Genomic DNA, 20324 nt, shown 5'->3' with positions numbered 1-20324 from the left:
CTAATGAATTATTTACAGTATATATTAATCAAAACAAATATAATTCAGTAAGGATTCATTATATCTTAGTTATATCTTAATTAATTGTATCTTAGTTGGGATCAAGTACAAGGTGCTGTTTTATTATTACAGAGAAAAAGTCCAGATTTTCTCTTTCATCTCCGGCACTCAACAGCCAGATAAAGATACAACGTTTCTAACTTAATTGGCTTTTGGCAGAGAGCCCAGAACAAGCCCCCAGGTGCACTAAGATACTTTTGTAACAATTTCGAGATAAGCAAATAAGTAAATGTAACAATTAAGATAAAAAGGTCTCTTGGGAGACGTTAGGCTCACAGGTTAAAGGGCAATTCACCTTAATTAGCAAAACTGTAATAACTGAAAAAAACCCCACAGAAATATGTTCAAACTATGGACACGAGATTCATGAATTTGAGATGCATTTTACTGCATATTAATTAAAGGAACAGTATCACCTAAAGATGAAAGTGTTTTAAAGGAATTACAATATATTGTACTGTTGTTGCCCCTATCTGGTAAAACTGATGTGTTTGCTTCGGAAACAAAACTATAGTTTATATAAACAAGCTACTGTGTAGCCATGGGGGCAGCCATTCACAGCTGAAAAGGGAGAAAAGGCACAGGATACACAACAGAGAACAGATAAACTCTGTAGTATACATTGGGATTCTTCAGAACTTATCTGTTATCCATTGTGTAGCCTGGGCTGGTCATGTAACACCCTTTAGCACTTGTGTAGTGCTCAGTTCTGTGCATTCCATATAAGGCCCAGGATTGGCAGGGCTCAGTACAATAGAACCATATGCCCCTTCCTTACTCTGGCTCTGAGTGACCTACAGATATGGCTGCCTATTTATATGGTATCCAGCCCCATCTCAGCTCACAACAGATGCCGATAACCAGCAACTACCTCAATAGAAATGAAAGAAAAAAAACACCTTACAGTATAACTGCATGTGCATACGTGATCTTACATTTCATTAGGGATACCCAGAATTTAATGGGTCATAGATTTTATTTCTATTATCATTGTGTAATGATTAATAGTCTCCATCACAATGGAGCACAATAGAGGAAAGGTCAGAAAAAATGCTCTACAATAGAGGTTTTTCCTGTTCCTGGCAAATTTTACCCTTTGAAAATGTTTGAATAAAGTACTGAATACATCTGAATAAAATCCTGTAGATGGCAGTATAACACAATCTACACCAGCAAATGAACACACCCAATTCCAGCATCCCAACAAGCCAAAAGATTAATGGTGCTGTACAGTGTTGATTATGAGTCTAACTAAATGCAGCCAACATGTCTGTTCTAAATGACAGTGCAGGTAAGAAGAGGGATGTTTTATTTATCTGACTATAGATATATATATATATATATATATATATATATATATATATATATATATATATATATATATATATATATATATATATATATATATATATATATATATATATTTATATACAATAAAACCAATGCTCCATATGCATACGGCATAAATATTTCAGTGTCCGTGGTCCATTGCTTACATAAATTACAGTATTCTTTTCATAGTTGCAGGAGGAAATGCAAAAGCCTGCACATAATTGTCTGTTGTGTCAATCTGATTTATTCCTACGCTGTTTCTTTATTTAGCAGTGATCTACATTTCAGTTCTTCCGAGTTGTCATGTCTCCAGTATCAGTAATGCTATGATTACTAGACAAGGCAATGCATAAATAGAATTACAGATTGCAAAGGGCGTTGTAATAACCATTCTAAGAGCCTAGTTTATCCAGACAAGTTCTTCGATAATGCACTAGCTCCATGAGTTATCTTCTGAATTACAGACCGAATGTTTTAATCATGAATCTTCCCTATGGTATTATTATAATAAAAAAGACAAAATGCCCGCAAATCAAATTATTTTTAGTTGTTTTGCAGCAGAAGTATGACCAGCATGTGCTACCAATTCACATAACGGCTAGATCGACTGCATTTTTTTTATACAAACCATACTCTATTTGCGAATGACATTAAAAGGAAAATTCTAGAACAGTATTTTGGGCCACCACTGCAAGAAGATTTGCACAGGGCACTTACTTTTATGGGAAGACGGTTTCACTAACAAAATGCAATAACTGCTATTTACATAAATGGTATTTTTTGAGTCATAATTCTGTTATTATTTTGCTGGAAGGTATTTATGATTATTGCCTTGTACCACTGTTTTCAAGACTAAAGTAATAAAAAAGTAATTCTTTTTTTATGATATTCTTAGTTTAGTACGTGAGGAAGCTGTTAAAATATCCTGCCTAGGACTCCATTTTAACAGAATTCAGCATCTGAAGCTGAAACAGATGGGTTTAAATCATTTCTATTCACAATGTCAGCCAAGCGGGGCCTAAATACAAGCATGCATTTTGTGATGCTGCCATTGAGGCTAAAGACTTTAGTGCAACATAAAATCAGCACTAAATCTGTGAAAGGTTGGGCCTCCCACTTTACTTATTAGGGTGTATTAACCCAGTAAAAATGGTTGATCTGCCAGGGCTACTATATTGTTTACATAATTTACCCATCTCATTCCTATTCAGTCTATTTGCTTAACTGGATTCTTTGATCTCTCCATTTATATGAGACAATAAAATACCACATATCAGTTAATGAAACTAACAGCCCCTAAGACAAAGGGGCAAAGTCACTAAATGGAGAATTATCGCCAGCGACTGAGTCGGCACACTCAGCAAGACTTCGCAAGGGCAAATTCGTTACCACTACACATTCACGAACGCTGGCTAATTTTCGTACTTCGGCTGGACGAGCATTTCCTAGCGAATTTTCGCTAGCGTTTATAACCCTAATTTGGTTACTGTTTCTTTAAATAGCAACTTACCCTTGGCAATTAAGGTGCCCTGAGTCCCTTTTGCGTATGAAAGTACTGGGCATTACAGTGCAGTGCCTCCACCTAGGGAACACTGGGGATTCCACTAGGAATAATAAAACACAGAAAGGTTGCAAATGAAACAAATATAGACTTTATATAAACTGTAGTTAAATTTGGGCAAACTAATACACCATGCACTCCTACACTGGGGACATGTGGGGCACTACCCAAATCACTATTAGATACTTAACTGTTGCTCCAACACAGTCCTTTTTAATATCAAAGTCCCAATCCTCCGGAAGGGGTTAATAATCACACAGTTCAAATGAAATGTCCCCTCCCCAGAGCTCTTATTCCCCAGGTAGCGCTACCATTTCCCAAAAGTACCTCTCCCATTGGAATTTAGCAGCAGCTCCCACGTAGCAGGTAAATACACAAGACTTGTCTTTACTTTGGGGCCCCACGCTTGTATCCGTGCCAGTATCCTCCCTTGGGTGGCTCACTCACCGGGGTGCTCTCAGAGGAAATCACACTGGAGATTACAGGCAGCTCTGCAGCAGAATAAATCTCACCAGTGGCACTTTTCTCCTTCTGAGTCTCTAGCAGCTTGGCAGAGAACATTCTGGGCTCAATCTGTACCACCACAGATTCCATAGATTTATCAGCTTCTCTGTACTTGACAGTATTACAGCTACTCGTGATGGCTCTGTTCAGCTCTCTGGGAGACCCCGTAAATTTGGCTCCAAAGTCAGGCAAACCCTCTCCAAAGGATGCACTGGGGTGCCCAGCCAATCGGATCGCTCTCCAGCCTGTAACTGGGCTGGATGATGTCACAGGCAGAAAAACAGGGGAAGGATTCCTCTTGTCCCCTACACGTTCATTTTTGCATAACAAAACATTGCTAGCACTATTGCGCTTAGCTTAATTTGAATGGGGCAGGTACCTAAAAATCATATGGATGTCTTTAATAGTTTGCTAGCTAATTTCCCTCTATGCCTGTTAGTGAATTTGCAGATGAAACTTCTGGCAAATTGTCGCTAGCGCCAGACACTTCATCCTTTATTGAATCTGCCCCAAGGACAGTGTCTTTCTCTACTATCCAGCTGCACACGTAGTAAATGTTTCTTGGTGGATCTCACCATTGGGTGAAAACACCACCTTACCTATATCAGTGGAGGCAGCAGGCTCTTTTGAACCAATTTTAAACATTTTCCTCTGGTGGGGTGCCCAAATAGGTTCCCCTCTGGCCTGAAGGTTCTAGTTTTGGTATGGGTAATGGCCTGCTCTAAAACACTGTCTTCCCAAACTAGTCCTTCTAGTATAACCTGCTACATGGGCTCTTCATAACAGTACCAGACCCAGTTATCTAATAAAGATACAAAATGAAATATAAAATAACTGAGGATTTAAACCCTTTGCTACTCTGGCAGCAGATCTCCCTGGAACCTATGTTGTATAGATATCTCCAGCTCAGGTAAACTACAAACAGCCAGTTCTGCAGTCTGCTAAGGTTTACCTGTCTGAATTGGAATGTTCTCTGAGGACACCAAGCACTAAGGGACTACTGCATGATACATAGAATATATCTCAACTCTATGGCCCTTAGACTTCGTTAGCGTTCGGCACCCTGGGTGCAACTTTGCATTTTAGGGAATTAGCATTGTCTGGGCAAAATTACCTGGCGAAGTGTTGTGATGTGGGCAAAGCAGACACTAGCGAATTAGCGCCGCTTAGGGAATTTGCCCCTTGCAGAAAGCTAATAAAAATGGTATAGCAAACTTATGACAGGTCAACACAAACATTTTGACCCAGTTGTGTATACCCCATGGCCTACCTTCTACCCTTCTCTTCCCTTAATCTTTTTCTTTCTTTTTTTATTTCAATAATTTTTATTGTGTTTTACAAAACAAAAGACACATAGGTAGCATACAGAAGTAAAAAATGGAAATGACAGCCATTACACAGATATGAAATCAAGAATACTGCAGTGAAAGGCTAATCTTTTTCTTTCTATATCTTACTATAATTGATCATATTTTTGGTTGTTCTGTTTTCATCCTTGAAACAAATGTTATATTGCCTTTCAATGGCCTACCAGATGACTTGGTTTTTCTGTTCATTTATGTTAAAGCAAATAAATAAAACCTATAAAAATCAAAAAAAGATATCTCCCTTGACACGACATACCTCTATTTCTCCACCCACAACCCAGCTTTCACCCACCGTGACTCATTGTTTCTCACCCAATCACAACTACATCTGATTCTGCCAAACATAAACCAGTGTAATCTGGTTGCTGGTCATTAGGATCCCTTGTCATGCAGTCCCTGCGCTTTTAGTTCCAGGTCTTTCATTTTTTGTTGATTCTCTTTCTAATGTCCATGTTTGCTTGTAATAGACTTAGTTATGACCCAATGTGTTGCTCTACTTTTATCACTGCTGTAATGGGCAACTAGATGGTTTACTTGAACTATAAATTGTTTACTTATACCAACCAACTTATGATTACTGTTAAACTGCTTAAAACTGCTTGTTTAATTTTACTCAAATAGCTGAAGTAAGGTGAAGTATATCACATTCACAGCAGCAACTTTTTATTTCTCATAGCCTTTTTTGGCTAACAAGTTCAGTCTTATTCCAATATGTACCCTGTACAAGGTATATTTTCTGAGGGGAAGATTTTTCTCATGCATATTCTCTAGATGACTAGGCCCACCAGTTGGGTTATCCAGGCCTGATAGTCTATTGCATGCCAGTTCTTTTTCTGTCCACATACTGTATTTAAGGCTGAAAAGATAGCAAAATATAAGCAGCTGCCTTCTCTGCTTCTTGCTTACAAGGTAAGTAGGGCCATAAAGATGATTAATGCTTTGAACCTGCATATTGTTCTGCTTGTGGAAGCTCATCTCTGTCCTGGAAAACTGCACAGTCAGATCATATTTAACTGTTGAATCAACTGGAGCACACTGGAGCATACATATGGTTATATATCGTGGAATAGTTGTGATCCTTCCACAGCAATTTTAGTTGAAAGGAAACTTTTACCTTCATTCTTATCTAGTATCACAGTTCACCCTAATATTGGACTACACTAAGGAGTATCTAGTATTATTCTCAATTATAGAACAAAAGTAATACCCTTGGTTAAACATACAAAGAAACCATTTAGTCTTAGCTCAGTTTGATGGTTTACATCTCTCAATAATGTTGACTATTACCCTAGGCCAGTAAACCTAGGTGCAAAGTACATGAAGTGCTGCTACCTGAGGCAGAAGCCACAATGCTGCTCCTCTTGACCCCCTCCACAGCCCTTACTTCTGTTACACAAAAGTGGGTTGGGGGGGAAATAATAGATTTACATTTGAACTTTTAAACTACTTAGGATAGGTAATTAACATTATTTTCCATTTTGATGGAGAAGAGCATTTAGAGACAAAAAAAGGCAGTTAACGTACAGGTGAAAGAAGTAGAACAAGCCATCAATTAAATCAATAAAAACCTGATTACAATATTTATGCACTCCCTCTATAAATGCCTAAGGTACAAAATGTTACCTGAGAATGAAATTCTCAATCCAATTATCTTTACATGTAACAGAGCAATAGATACCTCTTTGGTGACACATCAGCAGACATCAACAAATACCTAGCCAGGCTGGTTGGCAGTTTGCTTGGCATATAACAGAGAAGTAAAAGTGAAACTGTACCAAACACACTTCCACTGCTAAATGAGAATCCTGTCTGTTACAGGCGAAGAACAGATTTTATACTTTTTGTTTGTCAAATACTTGTTCACTATTCTGACACAGAAAACAAAACATGATTTCAGAAGAGATGAGACATATACATAGCTTTTTCTTTCCAATTAAATGATGATGCACATTGTATATGTCAAATCTCTTAGTTGCCCCTTATTTTTTTTGTCCTAAGATGATAGTCTGATGTAGAAAGGGATGCTCTGATATGGTGTCACGGCAAAGTCTCATGGAATATAAATGACAGCATTCTGCTCCGTCTCAAAGTTCTAATACAGTCCTCCTTAATAAGTTTCTGATTGCTTCTTCATTGCTTGCTCCTGCCAGTTTTTAAGCGTGTTTTTCTTCCAGTTTCACTTCTTTGCTGAATTTGATTGCTTTACATCTGCTCCAAACTGCTTAGCCTGGTTATACTGACTTAATCACTCCTTAGCACTGCTATGCCGGTCAGATACAGGACCGCCATCAGAAATCGCAGGGCCCCATACAACAACATTTCCTGGGCCCCCTGGGCTGCGCCCACTGCAAGCCCCACCTACAGGTCTGCCTTCCCCACGACACAGTAAAAAAACAAAATAAATATTGGTGGCTAGGGTTCCCACATGTTAATAAAAAATAAAAAGATATCGTTGGTCAGGGCCCCCCATGAAAAAAACATTTGTGGCCAGGGCCCCCCCCATAAAAAATATTGGTGGCAAGGACCTCACATGAGAAAAAAAATTGGTGGCCAGCCCCCCCCCCCCACATTATAAGAAAATTGGTGACCAGGGCCTCTTAAACGTCCATGCCTTCCCCAAGTCAGCAGCTCTCAGAAAGAGCTTACCCTCGGGGCTCCCTACAACTATACCCCTCCCCCCCCCCTGATGGCTGCTCTGGTCAGATATAAAGGCATTCTGTACATGAAAACTCAGAAACTGCCTTTTAAATAATGTAAACTGTGATTGGTTGAATTTAAAGTGACGAAATTATTCAGAAATAGGTAGAAATTATGTTAACTTTTGCACAATTGCCTATTTACTAAAAAATTCGAATGTTTTTTTAGACAGTGAATTTTTAAATGAGGATAAACATTTACAACAAGCAATTGACTGCAGAATATAATGATAAACATAAACAATGTGTATAAGTTCTGCTTTAGCGAAAGGTGGGTGCTGTATACTATAGGGATGCACCGAATCAACTATTTGGGATACGGCCAAATCCCCGAATCCTTGTTGAAAGATTCGGCCGAATTAGGGTCAGGAAAGAAAAAAGTGGGAAAAAAAACACATTTCATGCCTTTTTGTCCGAATAAATGACTTTTGTTTGAACTACTACACTATTGATTGAATTTTAAATTGGTTCTCACACCTTTGGTAGTCTATGCAGATTATAATGCACTAGGCTAATGTAAACATCGCTTGTACTACTGGTATTAAAACAAATTGACTGGGCTTTCATGTCACTGTGTCAGGGCCAAGGAGAGTGGACTAAGAAGGATATTATGCAGAACAGAAAAAGTTCAATATCTTGGTACTAGAAGGGCCAGACAACCCGTAAAACAAATATTAGGCATAGGTCTAGGCAGGCAGGAATAGACAGGAACAGGTTGACAGTTAATGGACCAAAATAATGATCAGAGAAAGTAAACCCAGGAACATAGAATAGCAAGACATAGTACCATGGTGAAATAATAGGATGAAAGTAGAAACCAAAATACTATAATGACAGATATACTAACTTTTAGAAGTTAGCACATTGGTGTATGGGAGAGTCTAGTAATTGGGAGCCTCACAAATACACTTAGGGGCAGATTTATCAAAGGTCGAGGTGAATTTTCAAATGAAAAAATTTTGACTTTCGAGCTATTTCGACTAGGGAATAGTCCAAATTCGATTTGAATTTGAAAAAATGTACTGTCTCTTTAAAAATTAGACTTTGACCATTCGCCAATCGAATCTGATGGAATGCGATATTCCTTCGATTCGTATGATTTGAATTCGGCCGAATACGGACCTATTTGATCAAAAACTGACCTATTCAACCAAAAAAAAAAACTTAAGACTTAATTTCGGTTGGTCTTTTTGAATTCGAAATTTCGAAGTTTTTTCAATTTACAATTCGACTCTTTACAAATATGCCCCTTACAGCTGCAAGGTACATCTGCCCTTGTGGTGCAGCAAAAGGTATTTACATGGCTCATCCTACACACATAGCACTACCATAAAACCAAAAATGAAGAGGCTTTCACCTTTACTTAAGGGATTGCGGCCTATAATTTGTTAAGTGAAGGGTGAAGCTTATCATTTTTGGTTTCAAGATATATATATATATATATATATATATATATATATATATATATATATATATATATATATTCCTCCACACAACGTTATTACATTTATTTAAAATGTGCATTGTGTCCCTGATGTAAAAGTTTAATCTTAATACAATAGGCTGGATGTATTTTCCCACCCACATCGTAGGTCCAACATTGAGTGAACCAATGCCAGCCATATTTGGTCTGCCCGCAGGCTTCTCTATAGTCTTATGGGCCTGAAGAGCGTGGGATAGCTAGGCAGAACATCTCTGATGATAAAATCAGCCTCATTCCAAGGCAATACTAATGATAGTTTACAGTAGACCAGGGAAGCAAGAGCAGACTGTGTATTATATCTTGTAGATGGAATGTTAAGAATAGGGGTAATACGTGTCACATTTAGGTGTGGAACTAAGTAGTGCAAATGCTGCTCAGTTCTAGATTGCTCAAAGTCCTTTTTATCCACCAGTACAGTCAGACTATTCAAATGTGGACAGTTTACCTGTAATATTATGCGCACAAATAAGAATAAAAATTTGCATTTTTCAAAGTTTATTCATTAGACTTCTATTAAATTGCGAATCTTAATTACGCATTGCAAACTTTTATAAAAAGCTTAAAGGTGGCTTTTTTCATTATTACGTTTTATTACATAAACTGTTTGCTATCACAAACTATAAAATTCGAAATCGCTATGCTACTGATGCATGAGAGGCAAAGAGTTCGCAAAATGTTTGCAAAGGCAAAATTTTATATGAAAATATAAATGTGCAAATCTGCATTGTGAACAAATTTCCCATTAGCGACCTATATCACATTCTCTCTTTAGTCTGTAGATTTGATTGAGTACAATAAATGTCATCTACAGTATGTTGGATGCATTGTGTGAAACTGAAAGTTAGGGTGCAAGTGCACATTAATAAAGCCATGAACCGCACCCCAATGGAAAAACACTTTTCCCAGTGCTCTGCAGGTGATTTATCAAACTTAGAAGTTATTGAGAAGGTAAAGCCATATGTCAGACAGAGGAACCTCCTTGTATTTGTGGACTGTCAGACGGTCTTTTGGATTTTAGGCGTACAGTTCTGGCTACTATGCAAGTGTGGGAAAGACATGGTTGAAGGGGTGGTGGTCAGCCATGAATGGTGGTCAGTTCACTTCTGAAAAATGAAGTGGGATTACTCCAAACGCTATTTAATATCAGACAATATTGGCATAATTAAATGCATGATCAATTACGAGCCCTGTTTGGTGTTGCTTTCTATGCACTAGCATAGGCCACACAAATATAGGTGCCTCTGAGAGGACACAGTGGTAGGAGACCTCAACAGCACACCAGACCCGGCTTGTTTTGGCTCATTTTTTGCCTCATATGCCAAGATTATAGACAAAGCCACTGCATTGCACGTATGTCTGATCTTATTGATTGCTAAATTTTATTATTCGCCACCAAGGATTTGCTTGATACCACCATACCACAATTTCTCAATAATTTAAAGGTTGGGCGTAAAGATCATCGCGGGGTCAGTGTACTAACTGTGTTGCACACTGAGTATCCCAGATACTATATACCTGATCGATACTTCGAATACTTTTTAACAGAAATAATTATCACTCATGAAATCTTTTTTAAATAGAGTAATTAAATATTAAGTTTCAAGTAAAGTCCACTCAGCAATTGGATATCAGTGTATTGTGAACTGCCTATCACATATGTGACACTCTTTGGCACTAGAGCACTTTATATATTGATTAACTTTCTAAAAAAATTAATTTCTCATAAATATGAATTCCAAATACACAAGTGATTGAAAAACCACAAACAAGGGGTTTCCACGTTACACATAAAATTTATTACAAAGAATTTTCACAACAACAGATGTTTGGAATGTTTAGTGGTATTTCTTTACTTCACCAATATTATTCTTAATTTATTAATTGGATGGTGCGACGTTCTGAACTCTTTCTGGTAGTTTCTTTCCTTTAGGAATTCTCTTTTTCTTTTGGATTTTTACCCTGCGAATGAGGATCTTACAAGGTTTGAACCAAAAATGGGATGTTAACTGTTTTTTTTAAAAATAATTAAATAATTCTGTACAATTAGGGTTGCTGCCTTTTCTGGGGCTGGAAAACGGGCAGGCGGATGACATCGGTGGCGGGGCAGGGGCAGGACCAGTGGTGTTGGGGGCAGGACAGGTGACATCGAGTGCAGGACAAATGAAGTGGAGATCAGCGATTGGCTGATTGCCATGTCATTATTTTCAATGTTCTGTCCAGATTTCCTAATTTGGAAATCCGGACAGAAAGGTTTCAGCCCTTCCAAAGGTTGTCTGGGTGAAATCCGGACAGATGGCAACCCTATGTACAATCTTATTGTATTATTGATGTAAAGGTTTATTTTGCTGTGTATCAGTACATTATCCCTTTTCTGGGGGCCTAATCGTGTAGATTCATTGGATGCTGCTATCATGTGTAAACTGTACAGGTATTGGATATGTTATCCAGAAACCCATTATGCAGAAAGATCTAAATAATGGGATGGTTGTCTCTCATATACTCCATTTTATCCAAATAATCCAATTTTTTTAAAAAATATTTCTTTTTTTTCTTTAAACAATACATTGTACCTGATCCAAACCAAGATATAAATTGGAAGCAAAATATTGGGTTTATTTAAGGTTTAAATGATTTTCCAATAGACTGAAGGTATGAAGATCCAAATTAAGGAAAGATCTGTTACCCGGAAAGCACTAAATACTGAGCATTTTGGATAACAGGTCCCATACCTGTATTATATAAATATGTTCAGGCACACACAGATGTGTCTATGAGTAAGGACCTGAGTGGTCCTATACATGTTAGACATGGTATAAACTGTGCGCTTGAGCCCTGCAATGTTTTTACAAACGTATCTGCTAATCAAAGTTGTGTTTTAGTGATTGGACCCTGGTAGGTCTGGCTTCCCTTTACCTTGTGCAGGCACCTGGCCAAAATCGCTGAAAATATACTAGAAAAAGTGTGACTGACGAGTTCAAATTCCCTGACCCCATGTTTATTATTAATTAATTTTAGCAAGTGAATACATTTAAAAATAACAGGGGCTTTTAGCTAACTGCAAACCCTGAAGAAATTCATTCAATTTGGCACATCCAATTGCCTCGGCTCATCTGATAACAGGAGAGCGATATTATATTAAAGAAAAAAAAAGTTGTATAAATAGGTATTTTTCATCTTCATTTAATGAAACTAAACTAATCTCTAATTTGAACGGATTTCCTCATGTATTTAAACCAAGGATTAAATGATCCCATGAGAACTATTGCTATTGATCATTAAAGGTTTTGTTTTTTTTTTTCTTTCTTGGAAATCTCATTCTGTTCTGTATGTTTGCTATATATAGATAGCTGTGATTTTTTGAAGTTGAAGTGCGGTAACAATGTACTGCATATAATCATCCAGATGTCAGAATAATTGTTTGGAGTACATCAACCAATAATGCTCCATTGCCATGGCAAGCAGTAGAGATCAGAAATCAGTACTTGCATAATAACAGGCTCTGATGTGAATAAAGTGGCATGGGTAATGGTTAGCAGTGTTTTAGCCCTAGCCAAGACCATCTTCCTCTTCTTTCTGCCATGCACCCATGACTACAAAGGGATTTACATGTCAAGAAGATTATTTGTAGGATGAAATAACAAGAACAGAAAAATAATGAATCTACAAGGTATTGGATAGCAACTAATTATTCTATCTGAGGTCCAGGACAGGTTCAGTATATTCCTTCTATAATAAATAATTATGGAAAGTTGAAATTAGCTGCATTTTTCTGCTTTATAGGGATGAAACGTCATAAAACAGTGAACATTCAGTCTGTACCTTTATGAATTAAAAACTTGAACTATTAGATTCAATAGAATATAATTCATTTACATGATTTTGTTCTTATTTTGGCATTGAGCTTAGTCTTTGTTCAGGTGACTGTGGGCCACATGTTGCTCTTGAAAGGAAATTATTATAGTATAGAAAATGTATGTAAACTGTAACACAGCTTCAATTAGCTTTCCTAATTAGCAATATTTCTTTGCTTGCTTGGGCATTCTGCATCTTCCCTTGCCTTCCTGCTGATTCATTACCGGGTTCCGTAGATTAATAATCACAGCTTTATAGATCCCAATGTAAGTTTGGGACGATAACACATAAGGCTAATGTTCACAATCTGTCTGCTGCTGATCACAAATAACTTTCCGAATAAATGTTCTGTTATTAAGAAATGGAGCTCAGTAGTGAAGAACCAGAGGTCAGTCAGACAGCTGTTGTACCAGACAATCTACAGTGAAATAAACAAGCTGCCGGCTTCTTGTAAAGGTCAGGGTACAGTGTGGGAAATAGAGAACTGTAAAGATGTGGGAAGTATATGTTTGTGTGCCTTTATAATATCAACATATAAAACAATCATGGTTAATGTGCCCTATTAATTGTTCATTGTATTTCTATAATTATTATTATGACAAAATGCTTGCTCAAGATGTTGGTTATAGCCAATTCCACACTTAAATGAATTGTTCAGTGTAAAAACAAAACTAGGTAAATAGATAGGCTGTGTAACATAAAAAATGTTTCTTATATAGTTAAATGTAATGTATAAAGACTGGAGTGAGCAGATGTCTAACATAATAACCAGAACACTACTTCCTGCTTTGCAGACCCATATGTCCCCCCTGTCAGGAGTGCCCAATGGTGCTCCCGTCTCTGTCGGCGCTGCTCCCAAGATGGCAGCACCCATGGCTGCCACGTGGGTAGCGGCGGCGGCATCTCGGCACGATGATGTCACCCGTCCGGTGAGAAAATTTGAAATAAAAAGACGCTGATGTCACGGGTTCAATGCCTGAATATAGGATTTCCTGATTTGTGTTCCTGGGATCCCAAAACTCCTAAATTGTTGTTTCCTGGATTCCTGACTTCTGCTTTGACCCTGATTCTGATTCTTGCTGCCTGCCTATTGAACCTTTGCCTGTATTTGACTACAATTTCGTCTGACCTCTGTTTGATACCACTGAACTTGCACTTTTATCTGAGCTTCTTCCTTGGTTCGGACTTCTCCCGCTGGGAGCCGATAGCCACTTGAGGGAGTCCATAGGAGTCATACTCGTTTGCATTTGAATCTGACCTGTGCTAAGGATCAGAAGCAAACTAACTGAACAGTTACTGTATGTCCATTGTGTTCCCTTTAAGTTGGGTTCTGGTTATTATGTTAGACATCAGTTCACCCCAGCCTTAACTATATAAGAAATATTTTTTATTTAGCACAGCCTATCTATTTACACAGTTTTTATTTCTACACTGAACTGTTTAACTGCTTTACGGAGAAATAGTTTTTAAAAGGCAAAGAAATGCTCCCAAAAATTAATATACAGAAAGTGCCTTATGATCACACTCTATGCTTTTTATTCTAAAGAAAATTCTATTGGTAGCCCATGGTGTGACTTACTCTGGAGAAGACCCAGAAAGGCCCAGAGCCCGAAACATATAATGTAAATTTTAAACACTTTTGCAGAAATTAGTACTGCCTTATTGGCTATCTCTCATTTGGTTTATTAGTAAATTGGTTGCATTACTACACCTTGGTGGGGTGTACAATGAGATTGAGAGCTTTACAATTTCAATTTTCAAAAGCATCGATACTTTTATTGTATTGGACTGAACCCAAGACAAGCTTTTTTGTTTTTTCAAGGAATTTTAACAATGATACCCTTTCCTGTTCCTACTGCTAGTGGGGAGCCTGTTACTGACCCTGTCCCTACCTGTGAAATATTCACAATTATTGTTTCATTATTAATTAAGATAATAGATAAGGCTGAACTAGCACAGGATGGATGTTCTTCCAGAAAACTGTTTGACCTAGGTGATCTTCTCTTGGAAGTTCTCAGTTCTCTAAGGCTGGCACTATCATGGTATTCTCACCATTCTATTACTATGCATTTCAAATGCATGCAAACATTTCTTCTGAGTTATATTGTATTCTTTATATGTTATACAGATCATAAATGGAAAAGTCTTAATGAATGCTTCATTCGTTGTACACAAATAGTTTGTCTCTTCATCACCAGGTATCTTGTTTATCTCAAATGCAGTAGATGGTCATTTTGCTTGTGTTTTGCATTAGAAAAGGGCAGTTGGGTGCCACTTGAACCTGGAAGTTCTTAGTTCTTCTTAGAACATGGGGTTGTAACTAATCATAGGGCTTCTGGCTATAGATAGCATCACAGTACTTAGGTGGCCTACTTCAAAGCCTTATATATTTCCCTTAAGATGGCCATAGATGTTGAGATTTTTAAAAGATCAGATCCTGATCGTGAGACCACGATCTTCTCAGAACGATCGTACGATCGTACGAATCTACCATCAACTAAAAAGACCAATTTACCAGGAAAACAAAGGGGAGCTGCCTGCTTGGCCCTGCAAACATAGAGAGATTGCACTGGGACCGACAAAGATTTTTTGACCTGGCCGATCAATTTCCCGACAGATGTCGGCCGAAAAATCGTAAGATGTACGATCGTTCGAATACCACTAACCGCACGATAATTTCGAAGGATTGGTCGGGCTTCCCTAAAATCGGTCGTTCGGCAAGAAGAATCGTCGCGTCTATGGGGACCTTTACTTGGACTTGTTTAACCAATCCTTATGATTGGTAAGTAATAATTGGTGTCCTAACTCCAAATGTATAGACATTTTCCAGTTTTATCACTTGCAATGGATAGAAATATTATTGAAGTTTACACATACTTTAAAAATGCCTGTTTTATAAGACCTACTGTACTTGCTATAATTTAGATGTTAGACCTGTCCTTCAGCACTCCATCAGACATCAGTGCATGCTTTCAGGATATCCTCACAGGATCCTAATTCAGTCTGTCAGAATAATTCATCCACTTATTGATTTACCTTTGTTACTGGCAATATATCCTGAAAGCGCACATTACATATAAGTCCTAAGGACAGATATGAAAGACTCTGTTTCACACAACTCAGGCGTTTCATCTTTTTATAAACCTGGGGAATGCTGAAAGGGTGTAACTTGAATCGTTTTGAGCATTTGTCTGAGATTAGACGTTTTATATAGAAAAGAAAGGCCTTTGGTTTAATAAATTGACTGGAATCTGGAAAGCCTGTCTTTGGCTCATGTAAAGACTTCTTGTGGTCTGAAAATAAGACTGTATGCTCTGTAGGCCAGGGGTTCTTTATGAATGAAATTGTCTATACACAATATAATTTCACAACAATACATATAGTGTATAGTGCTGACAGCAGTGTTAATTTGCAGATTATCTAGATACGATATATGCAGTGTTATTGCACAGTGCAAAATGTTAAATATTGTTGCGTTATAAAAGGAAAAATATTTTAGTCCTGTTGCTTTAAGATTCTCACATATGTATGATCATGTACTGGAACTGAGTCAGGAACATAACTACAGAGGAAGCAGACCCAGCTCCTGCAGGGCCCTAATTTACAGTATATACAATTTCATTAAATATTGGGAAAACAGGTCAACATTTAGACATTTTGGGGGCCTGAAAAATGATTTGCTCTGGGGCCTAGTAATGGGCAAATTTATTCGCCAGGTGCAAATCTGCGTTTCTCAAATAAATTCGAGAAACTGCAGCGAAAGTTTTTTTGAAAATTAAATTAAATGGACGCCAATTGACTTAAATGTGCATCAAATGTCGTCGCAAATTTACGCTGCCATCAAAATTTTTGTTTCGAAAATTTTTCGCCTGTTTTGCGATTTTACTAATGCAGGGTACATCATATTGATTATCAAAGGTTATTATAAAAACACTGCACTAATTTAGTGTCTCTGGTCATTATCAATATGTAGTAAGTCATCAACATCATATACGGAATCACAATCTCATTAACAGCTACATTTCATAAGGGGCTAATTACAAGGCAAACATTATGTTTCATCTAACATGGATCTTTAAAAATAGCATTAGCTGAGGAACACTAATGAAACATCTGCCAACAAATGCAAATGTTTCTCATCCTTCTCCTTTTAGTAGATGGCGCCTATCTTGACCGGCAACCGTTTGGGGAATTCACTTGTGTGTATTCCTGCTGCACTGGTATGTGCAGAATCATGTCTTGAATATACCTGCTGCTCTAACACATCAGTTGTTGTCAATACAAGATGTAGAATAGCCTTGTCTGAATCTGTTGGAGTCTGTCAAATTGTTATAAAATTACTGCAGATATAAGGCAGATTTTCAAACCTTCTACCTGACTTGCTCTTAATACAAAATAAAAATATAATAATAATTGATCTCTGCTAGGATTATTCAATAAGTAAGAGTAAATATAAACTAACATACTGTCTAAAAACCAAAAGAAAACTGCAAAATGCGGGAATGGCATTCATCCATCCATCTGTGTGTATGGAGGTTGCTCAGAAACCTTATTGTATGACCTGTGATCATGATTCATACCATATCATGAAGTATGATGAATCAAAGGTGGTAAAGCATTTAGTGGACATGATTCATGGTGCCCATCTGCTTGGACTATTATTAGGATATTTATATTTTACTGTGGAGCCAAATAGATCATCTGCACAGCACTAGCCTGTGTATAGTTGGCAATATTTTATATGGCATGGTAAAAATGTGAATATTAGTTTAATCATAAAGGAGAATGATTTTTCAGTGTTATGAAAAGCTTTGTAATTGTTAATTTTTTATGTCAGCATATTAAAAACATCTCTTTGATGATCACGGAATATTATATACAGAAACCTCATGTCATTATCAATAAACAGATAGTCATTAACATCATACAGGGAAGCACAATGTCATTAACAATAACATTACATGGAGGGTAATTATATGAAAATATTTTGCCTCCGGAATAGTTATGTAAAAATTGTGTTTTCTTTGGAAAGAAATTAAACATCAGGTCTCAAGAAAAACATTAGGTTTCTTTTTAGTGGAAGGTATGCCAGCCTTTATTTGCAAATATACAATAATTTATTGTTCTGTTTTATAAAAAAAAATATATTTTTAGAATGTAATCCAAGGCCCCCATTCTGTATATTTGGGCCTGTTGAAAAAGGATAAATATATTGCCCTGATATTTTTAGTTCTGCAGTTGACATAAATAAGAGTTCACAAAGGGAGAAAAATTCAATTTTGCTCCAAAAACAGCTTAACACAGGTTTAGTAATAATATGTATCCATTCCAGATACTATATTTACATTTTACTATGCAGGTATGGGACCTGTTATCCAGAATGCTCAGGACCTGGGGTTTCCGGATAGCAGATCTTTCCATAATACCTTCATACCTTAAGTCTACAAGAAAATCCTTTAAACATTAAATAAACCCAAAAGGCTAGTTTACCTCCAATCAGGATTCACTATATCTTAGTTTGGAACAAGTACAAGGTACTGTATTATTCGAAGAAAATGGTAGAAATTTGGATTATTTGGATAAAATGTAGACTATTGGAAATGGTCGTGCCCTAATTTGAAGTTTTCTGAAAGCAACATGTGACTGGAGAGGAACAGAAAATCCCTCCTAAGAGACTGTATGCTGAAAGTCCAACAGATGACTTTAAGGCTGGCAAGGCCGTTAGTGCTGAATATATTTTTTCTTTTTGTGTACACCAGTTTGGGTGTTGAATTGGAACTGCTAATCCTATGTTCAAGCTTTTGGTTGTGCTTATAATAAAAGACCGCCAAGCTTCAATGAACTCTTAAAGGTGACTCCATTTGTGTGATTAAATTGTGCTGTGGCTATGGTCCCTGCTAACCTGAATGTAATTATAATATATATCAGGTTGACCTGTAATATAAGCTGATGCTACAAGGCTAATTATTAAATTCTGATGCTAGTTGCACTGGTTTCTGTGCTGCCATGTTGTCATTATCTGTATTAATTACAAAACAGTCCTATATTGTGACATTTCTATTCTACGTGTACTGTATATTGTAAGTGGGTTCCTAAGCTCAGTAAGGGACAGCGGCACAGAGCATGTGCAGTAAATCAGCAGAAAAGAAGATGGGGAGCTACTGGGGCATCTTTGGAGGCACAGATCTTTACTACTAAAGGGCTATGGTTGCTTTGGGTACAGAAGCACAACACATAATGCACAGCATTTTTAGCCTACTTCTTAGTTAAACTTTAGTTCTCCTTTAAGCAGTCTCTTTCTTAAGGGGACAAAAAACTGGCTGACACTCCATGGTATCCACCTGAATGGCCTGTGTGCCAAAGAACTGGCCACATACAGTTTAAGAATGTCTGTTGAAATCTATTGTCATGTTATTTTAGGAACTGCAGGAAGTGAATGCTGTCTGAGAAAGCTAGTAGTTTTCATGAACAATTGCTGTAGAACCACCACCTGAATTACTGTACATTTTAATCTATACAGGAATTCTTTCCTAACATGCAGATAAAAAAGCATTTTTTTAGCCTATATTATTCTGAAAGTCAACATTTGTTGTGTATTTCCTTTCTAATAACATTTCCTGTAGCAAATAAAGCAAATCACATGCTGGCCATACATCAAGGCATTTAAACAAGCATATGTTCCAGTGTTTAGCATTTTAATAAATCAGGTGTGTAGCAGCTCTGTGAGACGTTGCTGAACCTGCTTGTATGTATGAATTAGACTGTTCTGGCTTTGCTCATGTTAGATTTATGTCTGGCTGTGTAAAGTATCTTTCTGCACCTGCTTCATTGTTTCTCTTAGTAAATTGCTTGGCTGCCTTTTTAGAGTGACATCAATAAGCAATATGCGTAATATACATTATACAGCCATGCCCAAAAAGGGATTATTTTTATTACACATTTAGGGTCTTTGGTTGTTGTTTTGCTTTGTTTAAAGAAAACAAAGTTAGTAACAGCATGTAGTCTACAGGTTAAAAAATATTTTAGAACTATTGGTTCAATTCAGATTCAGAAAAAAAACATGTTCTGGTGGACTCCAGGCAACTAAAATGCACAAAAACTGGGCATCTTCCCAGGATACTCTAGAAAATAACACACATTTAGCATTCAGTGGGAGCAACTCATGTGGAACTAACAGATACATTCTGTATAGTTACATAGTTATTTTGTGACAATGTGAGTTGTAATTGATCTAATTTCCTCATTACTCTACAATTATATATTCATAAAGCATGATCACATGTCTTGGCAACATCTAGTTCTAGGGAAAAAAATACAAGACAGGTTTATTGGAAGAATACGGGAACTGCCACAAAAAAAGTTCACTTGGCAGCGGTTACCTGCATGATATATTTAGATAACAGATACTATGCTAAGTCGTGACATGTAAATAGAATGATTGAAGCAGAGACATCAGGTGCACTTTTAGC

The sequence above is a fragment of the Xenopus laevis genome, chromosome 1L (assembly GCF_017654675.1).
Source record: "Xenopus laevis strain J_2021 chromosome 1L, Xenopus_laevis_v10.1, whole genome shotgun sequence".
NCBI classification, from domain to species: Eukaryota; Metazoa; Chordata; class Amphibia; order Anura; family Pipidae; genus Xenopus; species Xenopus laevis.
The sequence above is the reverse complement of the archived record's forward strand: the minus strand, read 5'-3'. Positions refer to the sequence as shown.